Here is a 16,676-nt window from a genome sequence, read left to right as displayed (position 1 = left end):
GGCAGCCTGGAGGTGTAACTGCTACTCACAGTTATGGCCTTGCCTATCTCTCCCTGTAGCAAGACCTTGAACAACACACTTATCTCCTTGCCTGGGCTTCTCCATCTTTTAAAGGAATCCACCAGAGAGCACTAGGTGGAGATGGAAGGACTGAAGCATGGAGAACACTTCAGGAACTCAGTGGGCATCAGCTACTTTGATTGTTCCTTCCTCCAGTGAGTATGCGTTGACCATCCTGTACCATTCCAGGGCCCTGTAGGCAAGACAGAGCATAAGTTACAGTCTGAACTCAAGGAGAGACAGAATGTGCACAATTAAAAGCAAAATTGGGCTGAACAGATTAAAGTAAGATTTCAGAAAAGAGCTTGACCTGGAGAAGCAGCAGCTTGGGCAATAAGAAAAGTGCCCTAGGCTGTGTCAGGAGCCCATGTCCAGACTGACTCACTGTGCAACTGGAGCAAGACTCTTTTCTCTCTGGCCCAGTTTTCCTTACTGACAAAATGCAGATCTAGACTTTGGCCTCCTCAAAGGTCATTGCACTTGGATGCCAAATATCTTCAGGACTCTTCTTAGGAGTCTAATTTATCATCTGATAGATTCCCAAGGCTACCACCAAACTAAAATGTGGAAGCCAAAGGGGGCAGGTTTCTGCTCAAAGAAAGGACATTTGGAAGGGGGTAATGGGGAACCCAGGAGCATTTTTCCATTGGGCTATATTCCCAACCCTTTTTTATTTTGAGACATGGTCTCACTAAGTTGCTTGGAGCCTCACTAATTTGCTGAGATTGGCCTCGAACTTGTGTTCTTCCTGCCTCAGCCTCCGGAGTCACTGGGACTACAGGGGTGCCAAGGACTTTCTAAGGTGTTCTCCTACACTTAGAAAGGTGCCCCGCCTCTCCTCATCCCAGTGAGGCAGGCTTGGGGTTTGTTCATTGGGTAGGGAGTCAGAGCAGATGGACACATGGTCCCTTCCCTCTGAGATTCCATAAACTCTGACTCAAAAGAGGCCTTGGGTTTGCAGAGTGTTTGACAATTTACCAAGTAGATCTGTCTTAAGTTTATCTGTACAGAAGGTCTAGAAGACAGAGGGGTAGGAACTCAAGTCATGTCACAGGAGGATGCTAGGGGCAGGAAGGAGGAGCAGAGATACCCTCCAGGACACCTGGATGTGATGTGGCCTACATTAAGGGAGGGGAATCTATAGCACATGTGTTATGGTTTAGATATGAGGTATCCCACAAAAGCTCATGTGTGAGGGGCTGGGGTGGTGGCTCAGCGGCAGAGCGCTTGCCTAGCATGTGCAAGGTACTGAGTTTGATCCTCAGCAACACATACGAATAAATAAATAAAGATTAAAAAAAAAAAAAAAAGCTCATGTGTGAAACAATTCAGGATGGTTTAGAGATGGAATTACTGAGTTCAGAGAGTTTTAACCTAATCAGTGCATTAATTCCCTAATAGGGATTAACTGTGTAGTAACTGCAGGCAGGTAGTGTGTGGCTGCAAGAGGTGAGTCATTGGGAGGTGTGCCTTTGGGGTATATATTTTGTTCTTGGCAACTGAAACTCTCTCTCTCTGCTTCCTGGTGCTTTGTTCTGAACTGCTTTCCTCCTCTACATCTTTCTGCCATGATGTCCTGTCTCACTTGGGCCAAAAGCAATGGAATTGACCATCTATGGACTGAGACGTCTAAAACTGTGAGCCCCCAAATAAACTTTTCCTTCTCTAAAATTTTTCTTGTCAGGTCTTTTGGTCATGGCAGCAAAAAGTGGAGTAAAACCACACATAATACACAAAATACAAATTATCAGTGGTAGAGTGCCTGTTTAGCATGTATAAGCCCTGGGTTAGCACCAAAAAATAATCATAATTGACTGGGGCTGTAGTTCAATGGCAGAGTACTGCAGCCATCCCTGAAAAAAATATATAAATAAATATAACAATAATACAAATTATACACCAAGTAGAATACAGAGAGTATGTTAATGTGGGGTTAGAGGCAATAAGGACTGGCAGGGGGGGTAGGGGAAGAGTCTATGCCCTCATTCCCCTCTCCTTGATAGGGCATTTCTGCCCCTGCTCTGTGACCATCCCTGTCTCTCACACACACATACCCCTCCTTCTGGTCTCTTGAGGACACATGCTCCCCATCCACCTCAACTTTGGCCAGACACTAGAGAGGAGATTCCACCTTGCTCCTTGAGACTGTAAGTACAGCTGGGCGAACACCAGGCAGCCTCACCCACAGGAACCCCCAAGGCACTGTGGTCCAACAGAGTCTGCTCTGCTTTGTCCCCAGAGACAAAGGATTATGCCAAGGTTTACACAGGAGGAGAGCCAGGCAGGAGAAGAAGCAAGGGGACAGCTCTCTGGAGGAAGTGGGCAGCATGCTGACAGAGGAGGATGAGTGGAACCTGGTAGGCAGGTAATAGGGACAGAGAATGGTGGCAGGAGCACCAGGAGTGAGGGCTTATAGAGCCACCTGCCCTGGGCCTAGGAGAGCTCACCTTCCAGAATTAAAGCAAGGGAAATTTTGGAAGGAGCCAAGACATTATGAAGGGGGAGAAATTGATTTTGAATTTTGAAAATACCTCCTCCTACACACTTGGAAATATACTTTCTTAAATATATTAAAGCAGGTATCTCTGGTTCATAAGTCATAGAGGAGCCAGATTACCCACCCTGCAGACTGTGAGCCTGCAGATAGGTTTATTTCATGCATAGTAAGTTCCCTCCCTCAGTGTGTGATTCATATCATATCCAGATGCACCAGGCTCAGAGCGAAGTCTGGTATCTCTCACTTTGCCTGCCCTGTCCAGAAGAAATGGGGTAAGTAGGGGGGGTCCAGGTCTTGAAAAAGACATGTGGGCTGCCCCGGGACAAAGAGAAGGTGAATGGAAATATCAGGGCCTGCAATCCCAGCACACCACTAAATTTTCTCTTCCTTCCTATAATAGCAGCTCCAAATGGCCCTGTCCCAGCTTCCCAGAGAGATGCCCCTGAAACAACCCAGGAGAGGCCACTGCCTCCATTGTCCCTCTTGCATCCTCCCACACCCAGGAATCTGTGCAGGTCTGCACTCAGTGCCTGATTCCCAGGTCCTGACTTGTAGATGGGTGGAGGTGGAGGCCTGGGTCCAGTGGCCACAGGAGAGAGAGGAGGCACTCTGGGGAAATTCTGTGAGTGGACCGAACCTCTGTGGTATCCCCGTGGGCCCAGTGTACTTGTTGCAAACCATCCCCTGCGCTCAGGCACTGTCCCTCTAGCTGCTCTATTCCCTACTCCTGCTTCCCAGGCTCAGGTGAAATCCTGCCTCAGCCAGGTGGCAGCCACAGAATCCTTCCCTGGACAGTGCCAGGACCTCTGGCCCAGAACAGGTCATCATGTCCTGTGCTACCCAGGAGGCAGGGAAAGTTTTTGGTCCCGGTCTGGTGTGGACAAAGCCCCTGGCCAAGCATGGACACACCACGCAGGTCAGACAACTCCAGGACTGGGAGATGAGGGAGGGTATCTCTCACGGCTCCCTCAGTCCCACCATCCTGGTCCTCACTCAAGATACTCTGGGCTCTTGGAGCAGACTGTGGCAAAGGTTGAGGGGGAGGAGTCGGGAGATAAGTATGAGACCCTGACCTCTCTGCCCAGTCCTGTGAACAATCCACACACTAATCCCAAGACTGTCTTTAAATCCCTCTCTTGCCACTCCCTCACCACTCTGTAAACACCTTTATGGCTTCCCATTGTTAAAAGAATAAAATCTGATCTTATCCTTGCATTCCAGCTCTCACACCTCCATTCTGTCTCCTTCCTTAACTCTCTAGTCTCCTCCTCTGAACCCTTGGCCACCTGAACTGATCCCAAGCTGTGTTTCCTAAACTGCCTCCTGCCAGGAGTGCTTCTCAGCCTGTTTTCTGCAACCACACTACTCTCCAGGCTCACAAGTCACACCTCCTCCCTGAGCCTCCCCCATAACTAACTCCACTACACTAATTGTATTAGCACCACTCATCCAGATTGTTCCTTTACTACTTGGGAAACCTGGTCCCAGCCATCCATGCCTCTGGCCTCTCTGTTGTGTGGGGCATAGTTTATTTGAGTACAAACATCAGAGCATCAATGGTCCGCTATTCCCTCCTAGAAGGGAGGGAAGAGAATCCCATAGCAGGGATGAAAAACTTCCAGCTTGAACCCAAGAGATGTCCACATACTGATTCAAAATGAGAGGTCCCCCTCTGGTTTGCAATGCCTGTATTCTGTGTTAGAGGAGGAAAGCCACCAAGGACACAGAGAGAGAGTCCCAAAGGTAGAGACAAAAGCTGGAGAAAGAGAGATGGAACTTAGAATCAAAGACTGCAGGGGCTAAAGGGGCCCTGAAACTAGGTCCTGGGAAAGAATGTGTGTCATTGTAGATAAAAGAAAATGGAAGCTTCCTGGGGAGGAGGGGTGTCTGGTCTTATCTGATGTTTACATTCCAGAGGGTCCTGCTGCTTCTCTTCTTAATTAGAAAATACCTGCGGAGTGTTCCTCCTGCACGATGCAGGGACAGAGGAATTCTGGAGCCTCCCTCCCTCCCAGACTTGCCCCACTTCGCCTCTGACCACCCCTGTCTTGCAGTGTGGGTAGACTGATGGGAGCAGGGGTTCGGTCTTGATTTTATGTTTCTTTGTCTATGCAGGCCACATCCCTTGAGATGAATTCCTTGAGGGGTAACGTGAGAGGGTCTGAAACTATCAAGACACTGCAAGAAAAAAAAAAAAAATGTCAGAACTAGCTAGTGAGACAAATAGATTGAGATTGTCTCAATCTGCCATACCCTCCATTACCCCACCACCATCATTAGGTTAAGGGAGCTGACACTACCCCACTCCTCCCCCAGCTGTCCTACCATGTATGTGTGAGACACCATGCCGGGCACAGACACTGCTGTGATGGTCTTTGTCCTCAGTATTAGATGGTAAAGTCATGATCCAGCACTAACCATGCCATGAGCAGGGAGAGACAAAGTTGTCTTAGAGGACTAGGCAAGTTCCCAGAAAAGCAACGATAATTGAGTGGCCCTTGAAGGACCCATAGATGGTGAGTGGGCTGTGAGACAGGGAAGGGCATCTTAGGCAGAGGGAAAAGTCTGGGCAAAGTTCTGGACCCCATCCTCTCCTTAAACCATCAGATGACTCCCTCTCCCCCTCACAGAGTCTCACCGACTCTGCTACATCCTTCCCATTAGCCTTCAAGCATGTTCTAATATTGCCTACCTTAAAACATCCTCTCTGGACATGTCCCTCAGCAGCTCCTTTTCCAGCTCTCCTGTTTCTTCTCACAGCTGAGTGACTCACATTATTCTGGAAAGAGGTCTGCATACCTCTGCTCTCTATTCCTCCCCACCTCACTCTTCAGCCTCAGTTTCCATAACTCCTCAGAAGCTGCACTAGCCAGAGACTTCCATGTCAGTGGCCACTGGACATCTCTTCTTTCCTTGACCTCTTAACTTCCAGCAACATAGCACTTCCTACTTTTGGAAACTCTCCTTCCTGGTAGCCTAAAGGCTTAATGAAGCCTAAATCTGCTTCATGGCAGATTTTCCTTCTCAGATGATCCTCTTTTACCCTAATCTATAAAGGCTGAGTTCCCCAGGCCTGGGTCCTAGGCCCTCTTCTCATTACTTGTACTATTATATCTCCGTCTGTTTCCATGACTTTAATCACATCTTCCACATACCAAAGCCTTCCGAATGTAAATGTCCAACTAAGTCCTTTCTGAAACCACCTGTGAAACTTTCTGCTTGATGCTTCCTTTCAGATGTCTCTTAGGCATCTCAAAGTTAACCTGTTCAAAACTGAATTATCAGTCTTAGCCCCCACCAGCTCCTTCTTAATTATGGCTCACTTAGAAAATGGCAAGCCAAGAAGGAGTGGTGCATGCCTGTAATTTCAGTGATTCAAGAGGCTGAGGCAGGAGGACCACAAGTTCCAGGCCAGTCTCAGCAATTTTAGCAAGGCCCTAAGCAACTTAGTGAAACTCTGTTTCAAAATAAAAATAAAGGGCTGAGCTAGGGCTGGGAACATAGCTCAGTTGGTAGAATGCTTGCCTTGCATGCACAAGGCCCTGGGTTCAATCCCCAGCACCACAATAAATAAAATAAAAATGGGCTGGGAATATGGCTCAGTGATAAAGCCCCCAAGGTTCAATTTCCCCAGTACCAAAAAGAATAGAAAGAAAAGAAAATGACAAACCATCCATCAAATTGCTCCTGCTGGAAACCTGGGAGACACATACACACATCTTATGGGCATTGATCTCTGAGCCTCCCACACGCTCAGCAAGCACTTCCCTGCCAAGATGCACCTCCCCAGCTGGGAATCATATCCCACACCTACTTCTTGCTTACGCCTCCCCCAATCCCAGGCATCTAATGAACTGATAAGTCTAGTTCCAAAGCTTGTCCAAATCTATTCCCTTCTCCCCACCTACACACCAAGTCCAGGCTGCAGCCACCTTTTCTCAGTACGACCGCAACACCTTCCTAACAGGTCTTCCTGTGGTCACCATAACCCTTCAGCCTTCTGCCACACACCATCTAGACTGGTCTTTAAAAATAAATCTCTACTACAGAGTTATAGTAACAGAAACTGCATAGTATTGGCACCAAAACAGACACATAGACCAATGGTACAGTATAGAAGACACAGAGACAAACCCACATAAATACAGTTATCTCATACTAGACAAAGACATCAAAAACATCCATTGGAGAAAAGATAGCCCTCTTCAACAAATGGTGCTGGGAAAATTGGAAATCCATATATAATAAAATGAAATTAAATCTCTATCTCTCACCCTGCACAAAACTCAATTCAGTGTGGATCAAGGACTTACTTCAGCACTAGAAGAGAGACACTGCACCTAATATAAGAAAAAGTAGGCCCAATTCTCCACCATGTTGGCTTAGGAACTGATTTCCTTAACAAGACTCCTAAAGCACAAGAAGTAAAATTAAGAATCAATACATAGGGATGGAGTTGTAACTCAGTGGTAAAGCACTTGCCTAGCATGGATGAGGCCCTGGGTTCAATTCTCAGCACCACATACAAACAAATTAATAAAATAAAGGTTAAATTTTTAAAAAATCAATAAATAGAATGGAATCAAACTAAAAAGCTTCTTCACAGCACAGGAAACAATCAAGAACATGAAGAGAGAGCCTACAGAATGGGAGAAAATTTTTACCACATGCACCTCAGATAGAGCATTAATCTCCAGGATATATAAAGAACTCAAAACACTTAACACCAAAAAAGCAAATAATCAATAAATGGGCTAAGGATTTGAACAGACGCTTCACAGAAGAAGAAATACAATTGATAAACAAATATATGAAAAAAATGTTCAACATTTCTAGTGATTAGAGAAATGCAAATCAAAACTACAATAAGATTTCATCTCACTCCAGTCAGAATGGCAGTTATCAAGAATACAAGCGGGCTGGGGTTGTAGCTCAGTGGTAGAGTGCTTGCCTTGCAGTGTGAGGCCCTGGGTTTGATCCTCAGCACCACATATAAATAAATAAAAATAAAGATATTTTTTAAAAAAGAATGCAAGCAACAATAAATGTTGGTGAGGATGTCGGGGGAAAGGCACACTCATACATTGCTGGTGAGGCTGCAAATTGGTGCAACCACCATGGAAAGCAGTATGGAGATTCCTTAGAAAACTTAGAATGGAACCACCATTTGACCCAGTCATCCCACTCCTCAGTTTATACCCAAAGGACTTAAAAGCAGCATACAACAGTGATGCAGCCACATCAATGTTTATAGCAGCTCAATTCACAACAGCTAAACTATGGGGCTGGGGCTGTAGCTCAATGGTAGAGTGCCTGCCTTGCACATGTGAGGTACGGAGTTTGATCCTCAGCAGCACACAAAAATGAATAAATAAAGATATTTAAAAAATAGCTAAACTATGGAACCAACCTAAGTGCCCTTCAACAGATGAATAAAAAAAAAGAAAATGTGGTATATAAACACAATGGAATAGTACTCAGCCATAAAGAAGAGTGAAATTATGTCAGTAAATGGATGGAGCTGAAGAATATCATACTAAGTGAAATAAGCCAATCCAAAAAACCAAAGGTTAAATATTTTCTCTGATATTCGGATGCTAATTCACAATACATGTGGGGGCGGGGAGGGACAGGGAAGAATAGGAGTACTTTGGATTAGACAGAGGGGAGTGAAGAGAGGGTAGGGGGTTTAGGGGTGGGAAGGACAGTGGAATGAATCGGACATTATCACCCTATGTACATATGATTACACGACCAGTGATTTTTACATCATGTACAACCAGAAGAATAAGGAGTTATACTCCATTTATGAATGATGTGTCAAAATGCATTCTACTGTCATATATAGCTAATTAGAACAATTTTTTTAAATTGTATTAAAAAAAAAAAAAAAAAGAGCCAGTGCAGTGGCGCATGCCTGTAATCCCAGCAGCTCAGGAGTCTGAGACAGGAGGATCACGGGTTCAAAGCCAGCCTCAGCAACAGCAAGGTGCTAAGCAATTCAGTGAGCCCTGTCTCTAAATAAAATACAAAATAGGGCTGGGGATGTGGCTGAGTGCCCCTGAGTTCAATCCCTGGTAAAACAGGGGGAAAAAAATCCTTCATTTGCCTAGTGAGTGTACAGCCTGTCACCTCTTCCAGTCTCCCTGGTGCTGACCAGCCTTCAGCAACAATGGGCTTCACTTGCTTCTTCTAACCAGCCACATTTTTTTCTAGCCCCAAAGACTTGGTCCTTTCTGCCAGTTTCATATCTCTCTCTCTCTCTTTCTCATTCTCACACATACACACACCCCTCAATCATTCCCCTTCCATCTCATACTCAGAGATTTCTCTCTCTGATCTTTCCTTGAATTTGGGGAAGGGAATGGGGAGGAGAATGGAGAATGGGGGACAGAGAGAGGAAATGGTATAGTGAGGTTCAGAGCCAGAAGCTGTGGGAGGAACAGTGGGAGCTGAGGGCTGGTCCCTTTAATCATTCCAAAATCTGCCGTGTTTGAGTTACTCTGTTTTGTCCCTGTTGTTTCATCGTTGAAATCATCAGATTTTTTAAAAACCTCTGATGGCTGTTGACTGGTGACTTACGGGCCTTTAGAAGCAGCCCTTACCTTCCTCTGCCCCCTGGTGGCCACCTATGTGCAGAGACGTTTGTTCCCGTGTAACCCTGGGCCAATATGCTGAGCTTTGATTTCCTGGCATATAGCACCACCATTTGGACAAACTGCTAACAGTCACTTCCAATTTCTTTCCAATCTTCCTCCAGCAGAGTTCGTAAAATCAGGGCCTTCTGAAGTGCAAGCAAGTCTCTGGAGCCTCCTCTGTGCTTGAAGTTCTGGAGAATCATGCTAGAGGTGTGGCTAAAATGGCAAATGACCTGGGACCATGGCAGAAACCTGTAATCCCAGCAACGCAGGAAGCTAAAGCAGGGGGATCACAGGTTCTGGGCCGGCCTCAGCAACTAAGTGAGACCCTGTCTTCAAATAAACTTTAAAAAGGGCTGGGGATGTAGCTCAGTGGTAGAGCATCCCTAGGTTCATTCCCTAGTACTGGTAGGGGGAAGGGATAGCCATGACCATGGTTTAGGAATCAGTGAACTGGCCATAAGAATGTCAGGCATGGCCCCAATTCCTGTTTGTGCCAAAGCTATCCCAGGTTTCCTGGTTCTGCCCCCATCCATCCTCTCCCCATACATCTCTCATCCTCCTTCAAGCTGGGGGGCTGGCAATGTCCACCAACTCCTCCTCATGCTCATATTAACCCAATCTTTAATTTCTGCCCATCTGTCACCACACTTAAAAAAATAATAAAGATTTTAGTTTTTCCTCATTGCAAAAGCAAGACATGTTCATTGTAGAAAATCAGAAAACCCAGATGAACAGAAATAAGAGAAACTTTAAACTTTCAAAATACCACCACCTACGGGTAACCATTTTAACACTTTCAAGAATTTTAACATAGTTTTTGTTTCACAAAAGTGAGATTGATCATACCCAAATGTACTGTAAGTCTAGACTCCTCTTTACACAGAACATATATAATGGGGATATCTTTTCCTGTCAATAAATATTCATCTACACAGATACTAAAATTATCATTTTTATTGACTGATTGATCATGTACTGGGGATCAAATCCAGGGGTGCTCTGCCACTGAGCAACATCCTCAACCCCCCCTTTTTTTTCCTCCTATTTATTTTGAGACAGGGTCTTACTAAGTTGCTGAGGCTGGTCTTGTACTTGCAATCCCCCTGCCTCAGCCTCCCAAGTTTACAGGGAATGTGCCCTGGGATTACAGGGGTGTGCCACTACACCCAGCTCAAACTGTTTTTGTGTGCTTTTGTTTTGTTTTGTTTTTGTTTTTATTATCACCATGTATGGGCAATTCTAAACAAGGTTGGGATAAAATACTCCCTTGAAAAAAATCTTTTCTTGGGGCTGGGATAATGACTCAGTGGTAGAGTGCTCTCCTAGCATGCGTGGGACACTGGGTTCGATCCTCAGCACCACATAAAACTAAACGAATGGAATAAAGGTATTATGTCCAACTACAACTAAAAAATAAATAATTTTTAAAGATTTTAAAAAATAAAAAAAATCTTTTGTTGGTCCAAGTTCTAAACAACTGCTGTAATTACTGTAGAGTGTTTGTTTTTGTTTGTTTGTTGGTTGGTGCTGGGGATTGAACCCAGGGCCTTATGCATGCAAAGCAGGAATTCTACCAACTGAGCTACATCCTCAGCCCCATTAGCATAGTTTTAATAATAAATGTAAGTGCAAGATCCCAATTAACATACCCTTATTACTATCTTTTAGAAAACATTATGGGTATGGAAGAAGTTAATTCAGAGAATACCCCATGTTTATCACTATACCTATTCTTTTTGAGAGTAAGTTTGTAAGAGTTGAGAATTGTTTTAGTCAGCTTTTTCACTGCTATGACTAAAAGATCTGACCAGAACAATTTTAAAAGAGGAAAAGTTTATTTGAGTGTTCACCGGTTTCAGAGATCTTAGTCCACAGAAGGTAAACTCCATTCCTCGGGGCTGGAGGTGAGACTGAACACCATTGGTGGGAGAGTGTGGCAGAGGAAAGCACATCATGGTGATCAGATAGCAGTAGATAATAATAAACCACAACAACACAGATACTGTAAAGAAATAGCACTTGACCCCTCCAATTCTGCCACTTGGTATGATCATCTAGAATGTTAACTTGTGTTAACGATAGTGCAAGCCATGTGCCATGATGCATCTTGTAATCCCAGCAACTTGGGAACTTGAGTCAGAAGGATTGCAAGTTCAAGGCCAGCCTCAACAATTTAGTCAGATCCCATTTCAAAATAAAAAATAAAAAGGGCTGGGGATGTTGCTCAGTGGTAGAACATCCCTGGGCTCAATCCCCTACACTGGAAAATAAACTAAAATAAAACAAAACAACAGTGCAAAGTGCAAAACAAGTCAAGTAGAAAGATTTTTGGAAAGTAAAAGTGTCATACAGATTCAGAGTAAAGGTGGCAGATGTTGATTATAGGGTTAATTTCATGCATATGTGGACATGTGACCAGATGTAAGTTCCTAGAAGAGGGCTGCTCTTCACTGGCTCTCTTTTGAAAAGAGTCAACTTCCATTTCTATGTGAACCCCAAGTCCAGCACAGATAATGAGCATGCGAAAGGTTTGGAGCCAAGCCACAGACCCAGATATGACACTTCTTTCGGGGAACAGCATAGGCATCACAACCCAGTGTTAGGGCAGCCAAGTCAAGAAATGCAATCCTAGGGAGCTAACCTATTTCCCCACAGAGAATGTGCTGTCCCCTGCCCTCAGCTGATATCCTGTGATTTGGCTATTTCTGCATTAAAAAAAAAAAAAAACACCCCATGACTTAAAGGTTTAAATGAACAACCATTTATTAATGCACAACTCTAAAATTTTAGCTGGGTTCAGCTGGGCAGTTCTTCTGCTGGTCCCACCTAGAGTCACTCATGTGGTTACAGTCCTCATATAGCTAGCAGTTAGCAGGTGAGGTAAGTCAGGGTGCCTCCCTTCTCCCTGTGGCTCTCTAGCAGCACCCAATTTCCCGACCTGGAATGGCAGGTCTGGAGGGAGTAACAGCTGAATTTGTGCACTCTTCTGAAGTCTGGGCTTCAGAAGTTACTTATCACATATTTGTTGGACAAAGCAAGTCTCAGGGCAATTCCATATTCAAGGAGTAGGAAAACAGACACTACTTGTTATGGTTGGGATATGAGGTGTCTCCCCAAAACTCCTGTGTTAATGCAGATATAATCAATGGTAGATGTTTGGATTATGAGAGCAGTAACCTAAACAGTCCTAAGAGCAGGAGACAGAAATTTGATAAGCTAGACAGGGCAGGGACTGCCATTGCAACAGTTCCACGTTTCCTATTCCGGCATGTCCAGCTTCACCTGACAAAGTTTCTAATGAGCTTAATCATTAACAGTATATGATCAAGCAGTGATCAGTGCACGTTCAACAACCTGATTGGATAAGGGGCGGAAGTTGACGGAGTATCTCATTCTGATTGGATGTAGAAACTCCCCTCCCTAAAAGTCATTAGCCAATAGTTTTAAAGGTTATCTCCAGCAACAGTATAAACCTCTAGACCGCCCTACCCGGCTGCAATGATCTTTGGACTCTTGCTAAAATTCCACTTTTTCGGTTTCTCTCACTTTCCATTGTCTGCCTCATTCTTTGGTTCTTTGGATCCTGGTGACAAAGAACTTAACACCTCGTTAAACCTCACCTCCTGGTTTGAATGGACTGAGTAGGCGTTAACTGTATAGGCGGGTGGGACCTGCTTGGAGGAGGTGGTGTACTGAGGACGTACCCTGGGAGGTTCCTTGTAGCTGCTTCCCTCTGTCCCCTCTCTGCTTCCTGACCACGCCATGAGTTGATCAGTTTTCCTCCTTGGGGCCTTCTGCCCTGATATGCTGCCTCATTTTGGGCCCAGAGGGATGGAATCGGCCATGTATGAACTGATACCTCTGAAATCATGAGCCTTAAATAAACCTTTCCCCCTCTAAGTAGTTCTCCTCAGGTCTTTTGGTCACAATGAGCGAAACGTAACTAAAACATCACCTTTTGTTGAAGAGGCTTCAAATTATTTTGGTTGTATTTTTCACTCTATGGCAAGCTTTCTAATCTATCATTTGATAATCATCACCAATCAGCCAGCCTGTAGTTATTGAATACCCAAAGACTAGACATGGTACTGGAGGGTGAAATATAATCAACTCTAAGATCCAGTCTGTGTCAGAAAAAGAATGTGAATGACTTATGACATGAGCAAAATATTGCAGGGCGTCTTTTCAGTGGAATGTTGGGCTTTGTCTAAGGACCCTTAAGTGTAATTGATTTTGAAAAGGACCCCCCTGCACCTTCTTCTTTTCTTCTGTAAAGGTTTATGCACAGAAGAAAACTGGTCCCTGGTGTCTGTTTTCTCATGGCAACCAGGACAATGGTCAGCTTCTCTCCAGTCGGCCTGCCATAGATGTCAAATCCAGGGCCATGTGCACTGTGACTCAAGCAGTCTACTAACTGAGCTATATCCCCAGCCCCTCACCCTTTTCTTAATGAACATGACAACCAGTTTGACCTTTTGTTTCCTATCTCACAGGAACTTGGTGTGTTTATTTTTTTCAATGTTATTTTATTTTTTTATACCTTAATAAAAAATATTTATAAATTATTTTTTTTCATGTGGTGCTGAGAATCAAACCCAGTGCCTCACTCAGGCTAGGCAAATGCTCTACCACTGAGATACAACCACAGCTCTTATTTTGTTAATATATTTTTTAGTTGTAGATAGACACAATACCTTCATTTGATTTATTTATTTTTATGTGGTGCTGAGAATCAAACCCAGTGCCTCACACGTGCTAGGCAAGCACTCTACCACTGAGCTACAACCCAGCCTCCTGGTGTGTTTATTTTAAATTTTATTTCTTATTTTAATTGTTTTGGTTTTGTTTCTTTTATGCAGTGCTAGGGTTTCGCACATGCTAAACACACACTCCAGGTGAGGCACTCACAGCAGTAACTATGCCTGGGCTTGCCAACATTCTTGGTAGTCACCTTGTGGCCCTTGCTGAGGCTGATAGCCATGGAGTAGTGCAAAGCCATGACTGTTACTCTTCAATGCCTTCTGTGACAGAATGGTGGTTGATTTTTTTTTTTTTTTTTTTTGAAGTTTATAAAAATATTTTAAAGACTTCCAATAGAATTTCAACATCTGACTTTCAGATACACCAAGAAGATTGTCCCTGTGTTCAGTATAACCTTTGATTGTTTTTTACTATACTTTTAGTTCTGTGAGTTGGAAAAACTGATAGTAATACAAATGATTATGGATGTAAATGCAAATGAATTTTTTTTCTATTGATAGGAAAATGGGTTTCTGCTGGGTATGATGGCACACACCTGTAATCCCAGGGGTTCTAGAGGCTGAAGCAAAAGGACGGCGAGTTCAAAGCCAGCCTCAGCAACTTAGTGAGACCCTTAGAAACAAAACTTTGTTGTTGTTTTATATTTTTGTTTTTTTGTTTTTTGTACAGCAAGACCCTGTCTCTAAATAAAATATAAAACTGTGTTTTTTGCTCACATTCTTGGTGGTCAATCTCAGGTACCAAAAAGAAAAAAGGAAAAAGAAAAGAAAAATGGGTTTCTGCCAAGTAGAAAATATGATTATAAATATTCTTTTTATTACCTCCACAGTATTAATCAGTTTTGTACCTATTATGATTGCCTATAAATGTCTGCTCTTCAGATTCTCCTTTCAACCTTTTTTCCCCCAATACTGAGGATCAAACCCAGTGCCTCACACATGCTAAGCGAGCGCTGTACCACTGAGCTACATCTCCAATCCTCCTTTCAATTACTTTTTTTTAACAATTTCCTCCTAATTGATGAGTTAAATAAAAATTCGATGTGTTTACTTCATAGTTGTGCAAGAGTCATTATTTTACTTCTTTGAACTTTTTTTTTTTTTTTTGGTAATGGAGATTAAACCCCAGAGCACTTTAGCCCTGAGCTACATCCCCAGTCCTTTTCATTTTGAGACAACTTCTCCCTAAGTTGCTGAGACTGGCCTTAAACTTGCAATCCTCCTACCTCAGGCTCCAAAATTACTGGGATTACAGGTGTGCACCACTGAACCCAGTTGAAAATAATCCTATACGTTTCCTCATCTGTAAAATGGCAATAATAGCAAGAGGTCCTCCTCATAGGATTTTTAGACAGATGAAATTCGATTTGATGTGTATAATTACAGTACTGAACTCATAATAAGTCCTGTTTGTTTTTTTTGTGTGTGTGTGTGTATGTGTGGGGGGGTGGTTTAGATGGGGTCTGTGTTGCCCAATTTGGTCTCAATTCTCCTGCCTCAGCTTTCAAAGTAGCTGGGACTATGAGTGCATGCCACTGTACCTAGCCTAATAAATTCTTGATAAATATTAGCAGCCAGACATGGTGGTGCATGCCTATAATCCCAGCATGTCAGAAGGCTGAGGCAGGAGGAACCCCGAGTTCAAAGTCATCCTCAGAAACATCGAGGTGCTAAGCAACTAAGTGAGACCCTGTCTTTAAATAAAATACAAAAATTGAGCTGGGGATGTGGCTCAGTGGTTGAGTGCCCCTGAGTTCTGCCCCTAGCACCCGCCCCCCAAATAAATAAATAAATATTAGCTGGGAATGTGGCTCAGTTGTTAAGCACCCCGGATTCAATTTCCAGTACCAGATAAATAAATAAATAAGATAAATAAATAAATATTCTTGTTTTTGTCAAAGGACTTAGAATTTAGTTGGAACTCGCATCTATTCCTGGAAGTGCAGCTACGTGACGCGAGCGTGACGGCTTCAAGGTTACTTTGCGGAGCCGGAGCGCTGGCCTCGAAGGGCTTGAGGGCCTTTGGTCCCAATGGGGTGGCCGCCATGCGCTCCATGGCTTCTGGAGGTGGTATTCCTACTGATGATGAGCAGGCCACTGGGCTGGAGAGGGAGGTATTGATGGCTGCAAAGAAGGGACTGGACCCATACAATATACTTGCCCCAAAGGCAGCTTCAGGCACCAAGGAAGACCCTAACTTAGTCCCATCCATCACCAACAAGCGAATTGTGGGTTGCATCTGTGAAGAGGACAACAGTGCTGTAATCTAGTTCTGGCTGCACAAAGGCGAGACTCAGTGATGCCCAAATTGTGGAACCCACTACAAGCTGGTTCCCCACCAGTTTGCCCACTGAGCCTCTGCACTCACTCAGAATATGCTGTAAAGTTTCTTCTTTCCAATAAATTCTAGTCATTGCAGTGGCTCCTCCCATTTAAAAAAAAAAAAGAATTTAGCTGGAAAATCATCTGAAACAGCGAACAAAGACTTTAAGAACACCGTTAAGCTCTAAACTGTGAACCAAAGGCTATTAAGCCCAGTATTCAAAACAGGTTAATAAAGAACAGAGTCCTTGCAGAAGGCTTTCTGGAGGAGGTGTGGTCTTTGAAGGACCTTGAAAGTTGGGCAAAGTTTGGATAAGAGAAGAAAAAAAAAGACTATCCCAGACTAGGCAAGGATCTAGGGCTGGATGTTTTTGCCCACCACCAAAAAATTTCATA

The 16,676-nt window shown here is 43.9% G+C and overlaps 1 pseudogene; it reads left to right on the top strand.

Annotated features, from left to right (window-relative positions):
• Positions 1-2,387: 2,387 nt before the first annotated feature.
• On the top strand, positions 2,388-16,312 carry LOC114103856 (cytochrome c oxidase subunit 5B, mitochondrial pseudogene; annotated as a pseudogene).
• Positions 16,313-16,676: the final 364 nt, after the last annotated feature.

The sequence above is a fragment of the Marmota flaviventris genome, chromosome 3 (assembly GCF_047511675.1).
Source record: "Marmota flaviventris isolate mMarFla1 chromosome 3, mMarFla1.hap1, whole genome shotgun sequence".
Taxonomy (NCBI): Eukaryota; Metazoa; Chordata; class Mammalia; order Rodentia; family Sciuridae; genus Marmota; species Marmota flaviventris.
The sequence above is the reverse complement of the archived record's forward strand: the minus strand, read 5'-3'. Positions and strand labels throughout refer to the sequence as shown.